We start from the raw sequence: 17,293 nt of genomic DNA, 5'->3' as shown, positions 1-17,293 counted from the left end.
TGAAAAGAAAAATATATGTTCATAGTTGTGTATGTAATGATCTATTGCTTGCAGGACAGGAAACCGAAATAGCTGAACTAAAGTCAGAATGTTGCTATGTAACAAGTTCAAACTAAAAGATCTTGGATCAGCTTGCCAACTACTATTGACCAACAAGGGTACACTGAATGGATGCTAAACAAGTTTGGCATGGCAGATGTTAAACCAGTCAGTACTTGACCAAAGTACAAAAATATCAAGTGCAGTATCTCCAACTTCTAAGGCAGAGATGGCAGAAATTAAAGGCGTTCCATGTCAAATTGCCATTGAAACCTGAATATATGCTAGCATAGGTATACATCCAGACATCACACATGCAGTCAGTCATATTAGCCTATTTGCTATCAATCTCAGCAAGAAGCATTGGATTGCTGATGAGCGTATCCTTAGATACCTGAAAGGCACAAGTTCCTTGAAACTAAAGTTTGAGAGAACAGGAAGTATGAATCTGCAAGCTTTCTGTGTACATTAGCGGGTGCAGCTGTCAGCTGGGTAATCAGAAAGAACCTACCGTTGTATTATATACTACCGAAGCTAAGAACATGGCACTCACAGCATCAACCTAAAGATGGCCATACATTAGGATGATTTTACGTACGAATATGCGATTTCAACGCCTTAATCGCTGCATCACGTGCACATCATGCAGTATTTGGGTACGATTATGATGCAATGCATGGTTTTTTTATTGTTTGTTTTTTACTGTTTCCATGTAGCCATTACCCTATTGCTAAAAACAGTATCCTTTTTTATTTTTTTATGAACTTTTAAAGTTTTTTTTTATTGAGGCATTGCAAAATCGTTTACCATTCGACAATACGAAGCAAACATTGCGGACACATGTAGACATAACAAATATTCAAATGTGCGATTCATTACAACAATAATGAATATAGCCATGTGTAGACCAGGAGGCCAACGGCACAACCGATATAGCAAATTATTGGTCGGCCGCACACTGAACGATATATTGCGCAATATATCATTTATGGCCGCCTTTAGATTGCATGCTATAGTTGCCAGGATCGTCCCATTGGGCATGCAGCATGCCTGATGGGGCGACCCAGCAAATGACCAGAGGGAGCGCCCAATTGGGGGTACACACTAGATGATAATGGTCAATATATTGTTCCGATCCGCGTCAGAATGATACAGTATATCAGACGATATATGGTCTGATGTGTACCCAGCCTAACTATAGATTGAACTGTTCTGAGTAGATTGAAAGGTTAATTATGTGCAAGGGAAATGTGATATGCATTAAAAACAGGATCATCCAGCAGTCTGTGTTGCAACATGGTAGCAATTAGCCTGATCTTAAAGTACAGCGGGCAGATCAGTGATTGATCTTCTCTAGCTGACCTGAACTTTGTCCTTTACTCTCTATTAAAGTCACTAATGGAAGATATCAGATTGAACACAATGTGACAACCTGCTATATTTTACAGTCAGTAATTGGTCCATTATGAAAGCAGACCCGTATCACAAATCAGGTATTCTGAAGAGATATTAATGATTATTTACATAGGGTAATATTCAAGTCAGATTTTATGTATTCACTTCTGTTCAGAGATTTTTGTAAGATGAGACCTCATTCAGGTCCAGTTGTTCTTGAGCCCTGATGCGCAAGGTACCGATGTTTGGTAGCCCTTTACGCATGTGCAGGACCCATTCTGCGCGTGCGGGAACAGATCCTGCAACACAGGACACAGGGACGGCATCAGACTGTCAGTGATGGACAGTCTGATGCAGTTTGTAGGCGAGGAGGGGGTGGCGACGGCTTCTTTTTGGGTAAATGGAGGTGTGTCGCTGTCATTTAGGGGGAGGGAAGAAGCCAGGGATCTACATTGTTGCACAGAGATTTCCTGGCCTCTGCGATGGGCGGCTTTCATGTTCCCATGGGTGCCGTGAGTCGTCTGATGGTGCCGGGGAAGACCCGGTACCGCTTCCTTGGACGCAATTCGGATCAGGCATGCCTGACGACGGTTCAATAAACCGAAACGTAGCAGTACAGATGCTTGTCTGTGTGGTCATTTTCTGAAGAATCCGTAGAGTACTTCCTGTGATGTATTTATCTGAATTTAAGTTCAACGTTGATGGCACCCGGTGAACTGTTTGCACTTTTGATGAGGAGTGCCGAGTATCTACTATTGTTATCTATATATGTGTATATATATATATAGAAGAAAGAAGTGAAGAACAAGCGCCTAATGGTGCAGTAATTTTGGACTTTGATCTCTGTCACGACAACATTCATATATAGATATTAAGCGTACCAGATGAATAAATATGGCAAGCACATCAAAAAGCTGTTGTCTTCCGTCTATTGTTCACAGCCAAGGGGTCGGAACACTTGAAAGGTGACGACACGTCACGGGGTTTTTTTTATCCTCCAAAGCTCGGATAGAATCAGCTCAGAGATACTACAAGTAAACATAAAATGCGCCTCTCATAGTGCAATATTGTTGCTGCAGTGCAAGGTCGTAAATCACTTTTATAAGTAATGAATGTACCAGAAGGTGGAAGTATAACAGCACGTCACGGACGGTCTTTATCCACCAGTACTCAGCATGCGGTTGGGTCTCTGAAGCAGTTGTACAAAGTACAAGACGGAAGACAACAGCTTTTTGATGTGCTTGCCATATTTATTCATCTGGTACGCTTAATATCTATATATGAATGTTGTCGTGACAGAGATCAAAGTCCAAAATTACTGCACCATTAGGCGCTTGTTCTTCACTTCTTTCTTCTAGATTTTTTCCACTATTACCTAGTGGCCTCTTGAAGGACGGAGCTGCCATCCACAGGTTCTCCTGTGGAAACCGGGTGCGAAAACAAACAGACTACAGAAAAGACTCATTTAATATTTACCTGTCTGTGGATAAAGGGGAAGCAGCGCATTGACTATTTTTGATTCTTATATATATATATATATATATATCTATATATATATTTATATATGGAGCAATCTTTCCGTGGGCCGGCACTCCCTTTCCTTGTCCAATGTGCTCCGGTGCCCTCAAAGATAAGTGAAGTGTAGCAGGGAAGAAAATAACTGCGGCACTCAGAGTCTTAAATACAGACGTGTATTTCAAACAATCACATTAAGCTCCAGCGTTTCGGGGCTTACCCACCCCTTTGTCAAGGTGAATAACCTATTCCTATTCACCTTGACAAAGGGGCGGGTAAGCCCTGAAATGCTGGAGCTTGATGTGATTGTTTGAAATACACGTCTGTGTTTAAGGCTCCGAGTTCCGCAGTTATTTTCTTCCCTGATATATATATACATCCCTGCAGCATAGTGCATAGTGGGGTCCCTTGCCAGGGGCTGCAGGCTTAAATGCATTGATCAATACACAGGGCCGGTGCAAGGTTTCTCAGCACCCTAGGCAAATCTTCAGCACCCCTCCACCCCATATCCAACCCACTTGATAAATGTGTGTGCTACACCAAATAAATTTTCTACACATAGACACATAGAATCTGACGGCAGATAAGAACCGAATAGGGCCATCCAGTCTGGATTAGGATATTAGGGATAGGGTATTAGGGTTGTTTTAGCGATTTGGGTTAGGGTATTAGGGATAGGAAGGATATTAGGGTTGGCTTATCAGTTTGGGTTAAGGTACTGTATTGGGGTTATGATTAGGGAGAGGTTTAGATGTGTGTGTGTATGTATATATATACACTGGGGTTACTGGCCATTCTTGGATCAGTGCCTCCATCATTGCATTCGTAATTATATTATTTGTGACCGCCTGTTGTAGTAGCAAGTCCAGTTCGGTTTTATATTCCGTAGTCGGGTCTCTCTGTAGAACCTCATAGGTGCAGCACCAGTGTTGTATACCATCCCTAAGCTTCATAAAAATATTAAAGAACCGCCCGGACGTCAGAATACGCTGGTCCAGATATTGACTTTTTTATTTCTCTACTCTCACTCACCTTATCAAGAAATTACTTTTTGTTTGATCAACAAATCTATCGTCAGCGAACTGGGTGTGCGATGGGATCTTGTGTTGCACCCAGTTTCGCGAATATCTTTATATGCCAAGTTGAACAAGACATCTTTTTCTCAAATGACTCCATCCGACAAAATAGCAAGATGTTTTTCCGCTACATCGATGACATCTTCATCTTGTGGCAAGGGAGTGAAGAATCATTTCGAACTGTGATGGAGTGGATAAACCAGCAAGATGAAGCCATAAAAACTACGTCAGAATGCCACCCACAGAGTGTACATTATTTGGATGTGAGTGTATCTATTGATGAAAATTGCAACATCAGTACCTCTATGTATTACAAACCTACTGATAGGAACACGATCTTGGAAGCAAGTAGTCACCATCCCCAATCCACAAAATGGGGTTTACCCTACTCACTGTTAGGCGCCGGGGTCCGCTCGTCGGTGCGGCCCGGCGCCTAGCAACCAGGGACGCCATACGCGGACAGCCTCCGGCTCCCTGGCAACGCTGGACGCCGGGCGCGCTGAGCCGCACGGACCCTAGCAACGGGGACGCCACTGGCGGACCGTGTTCCCCGTTGCTAGGCTTTAAGAGTTAATGTATTCTCCTGCTCTCTGGCCATGCAGCAAGGCAGCTGCACGGCATTTATTCTAATCAGCCTTTGGCAGCTGATTGGAGGACTCCTTGTTAAATACACTCCCAGGGCTTCTCACAGACGCCGGTAATAGCTTCCTGCATGCTGTTTCTGTTTGCTGAGAGTCTGTTCCAGTCTTGCTGTATCCGGTCATTCCAGTATTCGGAAGTCCTGAACTCGGAAGTTTGTCATCTTATTCCTGGAGTCCTGACTAATCACCATATAACATCCAGTGGTGTTCGTGAGTCGCGGCCTTGCCGTGTGTTGCGGCTTGTCCGCTTTATTATTTATTATTTGTGTTTTGGAGCATTTTGCGGAGGGTTCCGCTTCCACAGGTCCACTCTGGTATCCGGCGGTGCTGGGTAGGAGTATTGGACAAGTGGATTTTGGTTGTCCTTTTCCCTGGCGGGTTTCCGCACATACTTCTGTTTTTGTTAGCTTGTTGCCCCTGGCCTGTTGTCAGTCAGAGGTCCTCTTGTTATCATCCTGCCTCGGATTTCCCTTTGTCTCTCACTAAGACCGGGGGGCACCGGAGTTGGGCAGACATAATCCGCCCTTCAAACGTGGCTGCCAGGGGCTCAAGAAACCATAGTCTCGCAGGGGATTTCCGATAGCACGGGTGAGACAATAGAGTTAGGGCGCCAGGGGCAACTAGTCTTCCCTGCTCCCGTTACCTGCATTCCATTCCAGCGCTCTGGTCCTTGTCATAAAATCTCCTCCGGTCAGGAGTGCTGGAATCATAACATTATTACCGGCCATACCAAAACTTAAAATTAAACGGAGTTTAATTTTTTCTTATTCAGTTTTTGTAAGAAATTGTCGGCCTCATGAATCCAACAGGGTTAGGACCAAATCCTGGTCAGCTCTTAGTCAGTCAGATTCAAGAACTTACTCAGATGGTTCAGGATCTTTCCCTTCGGGTGAAGTCGCAGGAAGATCTTTTACGAACCTCCCCGAGGGTAGTTCCTGAACCAAAAATGCATTTGCCTGACCGTTTTTCTGGGGATAGAAAAGAGTTTTTTAATTTTAAAGAATCCTGTAAACTTTATTTTCGTTTAAGACCGATCTCCTCGGGTACTGAATCTCAGCGGGTCGGGATTATTATTTCTTTGCTCCAGGGGGATCCCCAGACTTGGGCATTTGGTTTAAAAGCAGATGATCCGGTGTTGTTGTCAGTAGACGCTTTTTTTGGGTCTTTAGGACTGTTATATGACGACCCTGATAGAGAGGCATCCGCTGAAGGTCAGTTGCGTGCTCTCAGACAGGGTAGGAATCCCGCAGAGGTTTATTGTACGGAGTTTCGCCGGTGGTCGAACGACTGTGGCTGGAATGACCCAGCCCTGCGCAGTCAGTTTCGCCTCGGCTTATCAGAATCTATTAAAGACAGTCTCCTCCAGTATCCCGCTCCTGAGACTCTCGATAAACTCATGGAGCTTTCTATTAAGATTGATCATCGTCTCAGAGAGCGGAAGGCTGAAAAAGGAGCATCGGTCAGGTCATCTCCGTGTGTATATTCCATCCCTGAGGACATAGAGGAGCCCATGCAGATGGGTCTCTCCCGGTTGTCTCCTGAAGAGAGAGCCAGAAGGCAAAACTCTGGTCTTTGTCTGTACTGTGGGGGTAAGGGACATTTTGCTCGTAATTGTCCGAATAAGTCGGGAAACGCCTTGACCAGGTGAATTGTGAGGGGGTTCACCTAGGTCTGCAGCTTATCTCCTCGCATAACTCCCTTTTAGTCCCAGCTAAGGTTTCCTTTGGCAGCCTCAGTTCCTCGGTGTCGGCTTTTGTCGACAGTGGAGCCGCAGGAAACTTTATGGATTTAACTTGGGCCAAGGCCTTAGACATTCCTCAGTTATCTTTGGGTAGGAGTGTCACCATGCATGGTTTAGATGGGAGTCCACTGTCCAATGGGGTTATTTCCCTCTGTACACCCCCTGTACTACTTACGGTAGGAGCTCTTCATTCTGAAAAGATCGAGTTCTTCCTTACCCATTGCCCAGCAGTTCCAGTGGTTCTGGGTCACCCTTGGCTGGCCTTTCACAATCCCACCATTGATTGGCGGTCAGGGGAGATTTCTCAATGGGGTGCCTTCTGTGATAAGGAATGTATTTCGTTTCCAGTCAGAATAGCTGCTGCAATTCCTGAACTCATTCCCGTGGAGTACCAGGAGTTTGCTGATGTGTTCTCCAAGGGCAATGCAGACATTCTGCCTCCCCATCGGCCTTATGATTGCGCCATTGAGCTAATTCCTGGTGCCGCATTGCCAAAAGGAAGGTTATATGCTTTATCCGGGCCAGAAACTGCGGCCATGAATGACTATGTTAAAGAGAGCCTAGGGAAAGGATTTATTAGGTCATCTAAATCTCCTTTAAGTGCAGGCTTCTTCTTTGTGGAGAAAAAGGATGGCTCGCTCAGACCTTGCATTGACTATAGAGCCTTAAATAAAATCTCAGTTAAAAATACTTATCCTCTGCCGCTGATTTCTGTCCTCTTTGATCAGCTGCGTTCGGCTGTGATTTTCTCCAAAATCGATCTAAGAGGAGCGTATAACCTCATCCGAATCAGGTCCGGAGATGAGTGGAAGACAGCCTTCAGTACTCAGTCGGGTCACTACGAGTACCTAGTGATGCCGTTCGGCTTGTCTAACGCTCCAGCAGTTTTCCAGGACCTCATTAACGATGTGCTCCGTGACTTCCTAGGGAAATTCGTGGTCGTTTACTTAGACGACATCCTGATTTATTCTGACTCTATTGAACAACATGTTACCCAGGTGCGTCAGGTTCTTCAAAAGTTACGTGAGAATCATCTATATGCCAAACTGGAGAAATGCGAGTTTCATGTCACGGAGGTATCTTTTTTAGGATACATTATTTCCCCTCAGGGATTTTTCATGGAACCAAAGAAGCTTCAGGCCATCCTTAGTTGGGCGCAACCCACCAATTTAAAAGCAATTCAGCGCTTTTTAGGGTTTGCGAATTATTACAGGAGGTTCATTCATTCCTTCTCCGACCTGGTTGCTCCCATTGTGGCCCTAACAAAGAAAGGAGCGGATCCTACCAACTGGTCGCGTGAAGCGGAGTTGTCCTTTCGGGCCTTGAAACAAGCTTTTGTCTCGGCTCCAGTCCTTAGACATCCCAATCCAGGATTGCCCTTCGTTGTGGAGGTTGATGCCTCGGAGGTTGGAGTAGGGGCTATACTATCTCAAAAGGATCCAGAGTCTCAGGAACTACATCCTTGTGCCTTTATGTCTAGGAAATTCTCCTCCGCTGAATCCAACTATGACGTTGGTAACCGGGAACTACTGGCAATAAAATGGGCTTTCGAGGAGTGGAGGCATTGGCTGGAGGGAGCAACACATACCATTTCAGTATTGACTGACCATAAGAATCTGCAATACATCGAATCAGCTAAGCGGCTGAATGCCCGGCAGGCTCGTTGGGCTTTGTTCTTTACTCGTTTCAAGTTTATTATAACTTTCAGGCAAGGTTCCAAGAATACCAAGGCAGATGCTCTGTCACGCAGTTTTCTTCCGGTTCATGATAACAGTCCTGTTACTCCCATACTTCCATCTTCAGTCATTTGGGCAGGCCTCACACAAGATTTATTTACCCAGTTAAAACAGCTTCAACACCAAGCTCCTGGAAATTCTCCTGCTGGTCGTCTTTACGTCCCTGAGTTCCTGAGAGCTAATGTTTTGACTGAGTTCCATGATAACAAAGTTCCCGGGCATCCAGGGATCTCTAAGACATTGGAGTTAGTCTCCCGCTCAGTATGGTGGCCTGGTCTTTCTAAAGACGTTAAGGAGTTTGTTTCTTCATGTCAGGTTTGTGCACAGCATAAGGTTCCCCGTTCCTTGCCTATCGGGCAACTTATGCCCTTGAATGTCCCTCTCAGGCCATGGTCTCATATTTCCATGGATTTTGTGGTGGACCTTCCCCTTTCAGCTGGATGCAGAGTCATTTGGGTGGTAGTAGACCGTTTTAGCAAGATGGCTCATTTCATTGCCCTTCCCCGACTGCCATCTGCCCAAGGATTGGCAGTGTTGTTTCTCCGCCATGTTTTCAGACTTCATGGGTTGCCCACTGATATTGTTTCTGATCGGGGTCCACAATTCGTTGCACAATTCTGGAAGTGTTTTTGTGCTTCATTAAAGATGAGATTGTCATTAACATCTGGTTACCACCCACAGTCCAACGGGCAAACCGAGCGAGTTAACCAATCATTGAAACAGTATTTGCGTTTGTACTCAGCCAAACTCCAGAATGATTGGTCCGAGTTTCTTCCATTGGCGGAGTTTGCTTACAATAATTCTTGTCATTCCTCCACCAACGTGTCTCCATTCTTTTCAGTTTTTGGTTTTCACCCCAGAGCTAATTCTTTTTTTCAACATTCCTCAGTTTCCTCGCTAACCTTAACCTCCCATCTCAGAGCCATTTGGAAAAAAGTGCACCTTGCTCTCAGAAAAGCGGCCTTTCGTGAGAAAAAAAATTCTGACCGGCTCCGACGTCCTTGCAATTTTAAGGTGGGAGATAGGGTATGGTTGTCGACTCGTAACATTAGACTTCGACAATCTTCAGCTAGGTTGGGACCCAAATTTATTGGACCATTTCATATCATTAAAAAAGTTAACCCAGTTGCTTTCCGGTTACGTTTACCAAAATCTCTTCGGATTGGTAATACGTTTCATTGCTCCCTGTTGAAGCCATACATTTCTTCCAATAAATTTCCTCGGAAGATCTCTCAGGGAAGATCTCCAGTGGATGTACAGGGACAACAGGAGTTCCTGGTGGAGAAGGTTCTCGATTCCAAGTTGTCCGTGGGGCCGGCTTTATTTTCTGGTTCACTGGAGAGGTTATGGTCCAGAGGAAAGGTCCTGGGTCCTGGATAAGGATCTTCATGCCCCAAGGCTCAAGAGGGCATTTTTTCGGGAGTTTCCTTGGAAGCCTGGCTTTAGGGGTTCCTTGACCCCTCCTCAAGGGGGGGGGTACTGTTAGGCGCCGGGGTCCGCTCGTCGGTGCGGCCCGGCGCCTAGCAACCAGGGACGCCGTACGCGGACAGCCGCCGGCTCCCTGGCAACGCTGGACGCCGGGCGCGCTGAGCCGCACGGACCCTAGCAACGGGGACGCCACTGGCGGACTGTGTTCCCCGTTGCTAGGCTTTAAGAGTTAATGTATTCTCCTGCTCTCTGGCCATGCAGCAAGGCAGCTGCACGGCATTTATTCTAATCAGCCTTTTGGCAGCTGATTGGAGGACTCCTTGTTAAATACACTCCCAGGGCTTCTCACAGACGCCGGTAATAGCTTCCTGCATGCTGTTTCTGTTTGCTGAGAGTCTGTTCCAGTCTTGCTGTATCCGGTCATTCCAGTATTCGGAAGTCCTGAACTCTGAAGTTTGTCATCTTATTCCTGGAGTCCTGACTAATCACCATATAACATCCAGTGGTGTTCGTGAGTCGCGGCCTTGCCGTGTGTTGCGGCTTGTCCGCTTTATTATTTATTATTTGTGTTTTGGAGCATTTTGCGGAGGGTTCCGCTTCCACAGGTCCACTCTGGTATCTGGCGGTGCTGGGTAGGAGTATTGGACAAGTGGATTTTGGTTGTCCATTTCCCTGGCGGGTTTCCGCACATACTTCTGTTTTTGTTAGCTTGTTGCCCCTGGCCTGTTGTCAGTCAGAGGTCCTCTTGTTATCATCCTGCCTCGGATTTCCCTTTGTCTCTCACTAAGACCGGGGGGCACCGGAGTTGGGCAGACATAATCCGCCCTTCAAACGTGGCTGCCAGGGGCTCAAGAAACCATAGTCTCGCAGGGGATTTCCGATAGCACGGGTGAGACAATAGAGTTAGGGCGCCAGGGGCAACTAGTCTTCCCTGCTCCCGTTACCTGCATTCCATTCCAGCGCTCTGGTCCTTGTCATAAAATCTCCTCCGGTCAGGAGTGCTGGAATCATAACACTCACAGTTCCTAAGGATAATCAGAATTTGTAGTGATCCGATAGATGCTAAAAACTACATGAATGATATGTTTCGCAAATTCCTTCAAAGGGGGTTTATAATCTTGTAAGACAAGCTATGAGCAAAGCAGCCTCAATTACTCAAACACAAGCTCTGTCACCTGTCGGCAAAAAACTGTTAACATTATTTGGACCCAGGATTTCCATACGGCGAGTCAAAAGATCACTCACTTAGCTAGACAAATCTGACCTATTATCTCTAAAGACAAAGATCTATCTATGATGAAATCTACCTCTATCCTCACCTCATTCAAGAGGGGCCGAAACACCAAAGACAGGGTTGTTCATAATGATATCTCCCAATTCACAGTAGACAAACCAAAGCATTTCCTGTCCAGAAAACCAGGGAACTTTCGCTGTTTGGGCTGTACCACATGCAGTTGCCTGGAACAGGGAAACAAGTTTCAACACCCTAGATCGGGTAAAACTTTTACTCTCAAATATCCAGTAACGTGTACTACCACACATATTGTATACTACATCAAATACCCATGTGGGCTCTTGTATGTAGGCAAGAGTATCCGCCAATTTAAGGAACGCATAGCTTTACACCGTTCCAGTATTCGAGCAGCACTAGAGGGCAAGGGCTCAGATCAGCCGCTAGCAAGACATTTTAAAGAGCATCAGCATAGTCTTGCAAGTATACGTTACAAGATAATTGACTGCATTCCGCCCAACATACGAGGAGGTGATAAAAGCAAAGCCCTGTTATGCAGGGAAGCGAGATGGATCCATACTTTACAAACCGTCTAGCCTTGGGGTCTTAATGAAATGTTGAGCTATAATTGCTTTCTTTAAAATGATAACTACATTGTCTTATCTATTTAACTACTCTCTATCTGTCACAGAGACTGCTTTGAGTACTTAGAAGTGGCTGGCGATATCTATTTGTTTAATTTTTCTATGTATATAGCTGCATATTTATACATAGGCCTATATAGTCTGGATTTTTTCCTATAAACTATAGTAAGAATGTACGTTAGGTTTTACCTTCTTAGGTAGATTAAATGTCTCTAGTCTAATAGTATGCTATATGGCTATATATTAGTTTTATCCTGTGTGATTAATTTGATAGATGCAGCATCTAATGGTTTAATTGCAAGATGAGTGCTGCTATCATCTTCCGTTCAGGCATTGTCAGCAAAGGCAGTTTTGGACTTTTACATCTGCACATTGTTTTGTTTACTCAGGTTTCTAGGTTACAGTCACTATGTACCAGCTGACCGCACCTATCCAGTGAAAACGGATCGCCGGCGCAGGGTTGTGCCAATGACGTCACTGGACTCCAGCTGAACGGAGCAGAGACTGCTTCTTCACGTGTGGTGAGTCTATTTAAATGTTGTTTTTTGCTTTATAATTCATGTATGCTCAGTTTTCAGCTCCAGCATTATCCTCTCAGAAGTCCTATGAAAAAGACTTTCGTCCAGCCTGCCCGGTTTACCCTGTGGAAAGCTACCGACACCGAAACCCAAGCCACAACTCCGGATATTCAAAATCCAAGCCCCGTGACATTATCGCTCCGTGAGTTCCCCCCTTAAGAGCAAGGTGTGTTTGACTAATTTGAGCAATATACTGCATTCATTCTTAATTTGCTTCACATCTATGTATACTGTTTTATTAGCCAATCAAATAATAGTGTTCACCTCAAAGCCAATCAGATTGCAGTAGATAAATATAGTGAGACAGTGGCTTGTCCACCTGTGATTATATTAGTCAGGATTGGGCTGCAGGTGACAGAGTCAGGATCATGACGTGAGGTGGGGAATTCTGCAACTCACGATGTCACAGACTAAGGAGCCAATTCACTTATGATCTATGCATTGTTGGAACTTGGAACACTTGTAACGGTAAAACAGTGCAAATACAATTTCACATATTTTACCTTCGCTCAAGTCTGAGCGCAGTTGCACATTTCGACAGCACATCACTCGTGGTTGCTTTACCCCTAAAGAGTTAGAAATAGAAGTAGCAGGGTCCCCACAAGCACTGAGTACAGATGTGAAGCTCAGCACATACAGTGCATCCGGATAGTATTCACAGCACTTCACTTTTTCCACATTTTGTTTTGTTACAGCCTTATTCCAAAATGAAATACATTTTTTCATTTTTAATTATTTTTCCTTCAAAATTCTACACACAATACCCCATAATAACAATGTGAAAAAGTGTTTTTGAGATTTTTGCAAATTTATTAAAAATAAAAAAATAAGAAAGCACATGTACATAAGTATTTTCAGCCTTTGCTCAATACTTTGCTGATGCATCTTTGGCAGCAATTGCAACCTCAAGTCTTTTTGAATATGATGCCACAAGCTTGGCACACCTATCTTTGGGCAGTTTCACCCATCCCTCTTTGCAGCACCTCTCAAGCTCCATCAGGTTTGATGGGAAGTGTCGATGCACAGCCATTTTCAGATCTCTCCAGAGAAGTTCAAACGGATTCAAATCTGTGCTCTGACTGGGTCACTCAAGGACATTCACAGACTTGTTTTGAAATATCTTGGCTGTGTGCTTAGCGTCGTTGTCCTGCTGAAAGATGAACCATCGCCCCAGTCTGAGGTCAAGAGCGCTCTAGAGCAGGTTTTCATCCAGGATGTCTCTGTACATTGCTACATTCATCTTTCCTTCTATCCTGACTAGTCTCCCAGTTCCTGCCACTGAAAAACATCCCCACAACATGATGCTGCCGCCACCATGCTTCACTGTAGGGATGGTATTGGCCTGGTGATGAGCGGTGCCTGGTTTTCTCCAAACATGACGCCTGGCATTCAAGCCACAGAGTTTAATCTTTGTCTCATCAGACCAGAGAATTTTGTTTCTCATGGTCTGAGAGTCCTTCAGGTGCAATTTGGCAAACTCCAGGCAGGCTGCCATGTGCTTTTTTGCTAAGGAGTAGCTTCCATCTGGCCACTCTACCATACAGGTCTGATTGTTGGATTGCTGCAGAGATGGTTGTCCTTCTGGAAAGTTCTCCTCTCTCCACAGAGGAATGCTGTAGCTCTGACAGAGTGACCATCAGGTTCTTGGTCACATCCCTGACTAGGGCCCTTCTTCCCCGATTGCTCAGTTTAGATGGCCGGCCAGCTCTAGGAAGAGTCCTGGTGGTTCTGAACCTCTTCCATTTCCGGATGATGGAGGCCACTGTGCTCATTGGGACCTTCAAAGCAGCCGATATTTTTCTGTACTCTTCCTCAGATTTGTGCCTCGAGACAATCCTGTCTCGGAGGTCTGCAGACAATTCCTTTGACTTCATGCTTGGTTTGTGCTCAGACATGCACTGTCAAGTGTGGGACCTTATATAGACAGGTGTGTGCCTTTCCACATCATGTCCAATCAACTGAATTTACCACAGGTGGACTCCAATTAAGCTGTAGGAACATCTCAAGGATGATCAGTGAAAACAGGATACACCTGACCTCAATTTTGAGCTTCATGGCAAAGGTCGTAAATAAATATGTACATGTGATTTCTTAATCTTTAATTTTTAATACATTTGCAAAAAAAAAAAAAAAAACTTGTTTAACGTTGTCATTATGGGGTATTGCATACCTCCCAACATGACCCTCTCCAGGAGGGACAGAATGCTCTGCTCCTGGACTTCCCTCTTAATGTATGATTGCTGGCACCTGTGTTGAACAGGTTAGTGGGTAAGAAAGAAGTTTCAGCACAGGTGATGGCAATCATACATTAAGAGGAAAGTCCAGGAGCAGAGCATTCTGTCACTCCTGGAGATGGTCATGTTGGGAGGTATGGTATTGTGTCTAGAATTTTGAGGGAAACATGAATTTATTCCAGTTTGGAATATGTCTGTAACATAACAAAATGTGGAAAAATTGAAGCGCTGTGAATACTTTCCGGTTGCACTGTAGCTATGCATGAAAAATATGGTGCATACTTGCCTACCTGACCCTCTCCACGAGGGAGAAAATGCTCTGTTCTTGGACTTTCCTGGTAATGTATGATTGCCATCACCTATGGTCAAACACCTTTCTTATCAATTAACTAGCTCACCACAGGTGATGGCAATCATACATTACCAGGAAAGTCCAGGAACAGAGCATTTTCTCCCTCATGGAGAGGGTCAGGTAGGCAAGTATGATACGGTGTAAAAAATATACCTGTAAGATATAATGTCCATACATACAAATTGTTTTCTAGAAAATAGCAGACTAAAGTTTCTTGACATGGTATGAAGAAAAATAATATATAATGATTTTAGAAAAAAGAAAGGAATATTTGGACATACCCTATGTGCTAATCAAGTCCAGTGCCTAAATATGGTTCTAGACCATGTTAAAATAAACACTTTAAACAAGCACAGAAGAAATAAAACAAAAGTTGTTGTTGCTGCATGCAGACTTTATATTGCTCCCTTCCAGTAATATGCCAACTGGGGTAAATGTACACCCATGCCAGTTAAGGCCTCAAATGTATTACACATTCCCTCATCACAGACCTGTGGGATGAGCACCTGTAGCCATTAATCACTGGATACACTGCATTAACTGACTTGAACTCAGATCAGTGTTCCACAAGGTGAACAAGGAATTATGGAAGCCCAAGTATACATGGCTGGAGCATACATTTTATAGTCAGTGACAGTGATCAACTTGAATTAGCACCAAGAGATTATGAGGCGCATTGATCAACATGTTTAGTTATTTAAAAATTGTTGTGTGTGATAAATGGTGCTCCAGCCAATCTGATTACAACTGTCATTTTTCAAAGACATGCCAGGAGCTGACTGGCTGGGGCATCATTTATTATATGCAGTGAGTTTTAAATAGCTAAAACTTGTTGATAAATGTTCCCCTAAATCAGGGGTGGGGAAGCTTTTTTATACCAAGGGCCATTTGGATATTTATAAAATCCTTCGGGGGCCATACAAAAATTATCAACTTAAAAATTAGCCTGCCCCCAGTAGTTATGCCCCAGTAGATATGCCCCCAGTAGTTATGCCCCAGTAGATATGCCCCCAGTACATATGTCCCCAGTAGTGCACTGCCAGATACACATATGCCCCCAGTAGTGCACTGCCAGATAAACATCATACCCTCCAACATGACCCGCCCCATTAGGTACAAAATGCTCTGTTTCTGGACTTCCCTCTAAATTTATTATTGCCATCACCTGTGAAGAAACAGCTTTTTTTATCATTTAACTAGTTCAACACAGGTGATGGATATCATAAATTAAGAGGGAAGTCCAGAAACAGAGCATTTTGTACCTAGTGGGGCGGGTCATGTTGGAGGGTCTGAAACATATGCCGCCACAGTGCCAGATTACATATGCCCCCACAGTGCCAGACACACATATGCCCCCACAGTGCCAGATACACATATGCCCCACAGTGCCAGATACACATATGACCCCACAGTGCCAGATACACATATGCCTCAACAGGGGAGGAAAGCGCAACGCGTGCCTCTCTGTCTCCTTAGTGCTCAGTCCTGCTGTGGCGTGTGTCAGCTGTCAGGGGTCAGGCAGGGAGGAGAGTGCAGCTATGTCGGGCGGCGGCGTGTAGGACCTCAAACCAGCCGCAGGTTTGTGAGCCAATCAGAGCTCACGAACAGGCAGCAGTGGCTACTTATTGGCTTCTGGTCTGTGAGCTCTGATTGGCTAACGAACCGACGGCTCTCCTCCTTGCCCTGACAGATGACACACGCCACCGCTGGACTGAGCACAAAGGGGCAGGAGAGGCGCTCGCTGCGTTTTCCCCTCCTAACACACACACACAGCAGCGGCTGCCAGTATAAGTGGACGGCCGGCGGTACTGCGTACCGGCTGGCCAGGCCGGATCAAGTGGCTTTGCGGGCCTTATAATTTCCCCACCCATGCCCTAAATGATAATTTTACTGCATTATTGTCAAATGATATGGGGGGTGATTCAGACCTGATCGTAGATGTGCTAAATTTAGCACATCTACGATCAGCTTCCCTGACATACGGGAGGACGCCCAGCACAGGGCTAGTCCACCCCGCATGTCAGGGCAGCCCCCCCCACACGTACAAAAGCATTGCACAGCGGCGATGCTTTTGTACTGGATGAGTAGCTCCCAGGCAGTGCAGCCCCTGTGCGCTGGCATGGAGTTACCTGTCGCAGCCTGGGTCGCAGTGGCTGCGTGTGATGTCACGCAGCCACCGTGGCCCACCCCCCAACAGTCCAGGCACGCCTGCGTTGCCCGGACCGCGCCCCCTAAACAGTGGCTAAATGCCGCCAGCCCACCCCCTCCTGCCCAGCGACCGCATCTGCCTGTCAAACAGGCAGAGGCGATCACAGGGCTAACACAGCCATCGGCTGTCTGCCATGCGCCGGCGCACTGTGGCGTCAGCACATGCGCAGCTCAGGCCTGATCGCTGCTGTTCGAACACGCATAGCACCGATCAGGTCTGAATTAGCCCCTTGGTCTTTAATAATTAGCTGTTCCAAGATAAATGTAATTAAATCTATCAGTTCCTCACCATGTGCTAAATGTAATAGGGTCCGAATTTGTATAACGTGTTTAGAGCTAAACTCACACATTTTCTAAACTCGACCAATGTAATAGGGTCTGAGAACATGCAAACTCTCATGTTTTTTTGGTCTCCTGCAATTCACACAGTTCAAACAGTGTGAGTGTGCAAGGGTGTTTAATACACTTTTACTTT

The sequence above is a fragment of the Pseudophryne corroboree genome, chromosome 4 (assembly GCF_028390025.1).
Source record: "Pseudophryne corroboree isolate aPseCor3 chromosome 4, aPseCor3.hap2, whole genome shotgun sequence".
NCBI classification, from domain to species: domain Eukaryota; kingdom Metazoa; phylum Chordata; class Amphibia; order Anura; family Myobatrachidae; genus Pseudophryne; species Pseudophryne corroboree.
This window is presented reverse-complemented; position numbering follows the sequence as displayed.